The following is a 1,538-nucleotide window of genomic DNA, read 5'->3' as shown; positions in this document are numbered from 1 at the left end:
TTAAAAGTAATATTGTTTTCTTTTTTAATAACTTTTTAATTTTAAGTTTTCATATGGCATGATTAAGACAGTTGTCATATGACTAGCATGACACAGATTCAAGTCTTGAAAATAACATTCAACAAAAATGTTAGGTAAGACTACGGTCTACGTATAATAGACTCTTGTGGTCGGATCCTTTTTTGGACCATGTGCATAACGGGGACTTTAGTGCATTGAACTTCTCTTTTAGATTACATGATTAAAATTACAAGATTAAAAAATATTTTGATACTCAACATTTTTATTTTAAGATCACAAATTTTTTTTAAGAAATTCTTTTCTTTAATTTTTTTTCAAGTTAAAAATAGATGGATAAATTAAAATGATGGAAGTAGATAGTAAAGGAGAGGAAAGAAGCCTTATACGTCCTCCATTTCATTTTACTTGACCCTCTTTCTAAAAATATTTGTTTTAATTTAGTTGTTTTGTTGATGAAACCAAGAGAATTTTAATATGTTCTTCCAATAATACCCTTATCATTAAATGACTAAAAGAGTTGTATATATTTAAATTGATATTTTTAAAGTATAATTAATATTTAATAAGGCTAATTTAAAAAAATAGACCCGTAATAAATATTTTTCAATGGGTGTCAAGTTTATAGGGCCAACTAATAGAGGGATAGCACGTTATTTTATTTCAATAAATAGAGAATAATAATAGAAAAAATTACATATATACACAAGGTAAATGTACCTTATTACATAACATCCCATATTGAATTTTTTTTTACAAAAATCCCAAATTAATTACAAAAATCCCTTCTTTTTTACTGTTTCTTTCTCTTCCTTCTTGTACATCTCAAAACACCATGTTTTGCTCCATGTTGTGCTCCATTTTTTCTGCCTAAAACCTTGCTAATGTGATTTGGAGGTTTCAATTTACTTCCTTTATCAAGCATCATCTGATCAAGTAATTAACTTCATCACTTTCTTCATTTAAATTAAAATTCTTCCGATTTTTTCTTTGTTGTGTATGTAATTCTCAAATTCCCCTCCCCAGCCCCCCACCCCAGTTAGAAGCCAAAAACTGAATTGAAATGAATTGATTTTAGGAATCCCAAGTATATAAACAATTCAGATCCTCCAACATAACCCAATTCTCCTTTCGGAGTAATATTTCTTCAGTTTCCAATTTCAATGTATTAGGGTAACGAGGACTACTACAGAGAGTACTGAAGGCACAACAATGGCATTTGGGTGTAGAATAAAGAATTCCAAACTCAAAACATTATCAATTCACCTAAAAAGGTGTTATTACCAATGCCATATTTCCTATTCGCTCATTGCCAATGCTTCACAGCCCTCAATTTGAATTCTCGATAACTCAAGCTTAACCTTTGTGGTCACATTATACTTTAGATATTTACATTATACAATAGAAAGATATATTTTTTATAATTCTTTATTTACTTCAGTGAATAATTTCGTATACGTTAATACTTTTTTTATAATAGTTTACGTTGAAATATTTTTGTCATATGTTGGGTACATTAT

The sequence above is a fragment of the Capsicum annuum genome, unplaced genomic scaffold (genome assembly GCF_002878395.1).
Source record: "Capsicum annuum cultivar UCD-10X-F1 unplaced genomic scaffold, UCD10Xv1.1 ctg4558, whole genome shotgun sequence".
Taxonomy (NCBI): Eukaryota; Viridiplantae; Streptophyta; class Magnoliopsida; order Solanales; family Solanaceae; genus Capsicum; species Capsicum annuum.
This window is presented reverse-complemented; position numbering follows the sequence as displayed.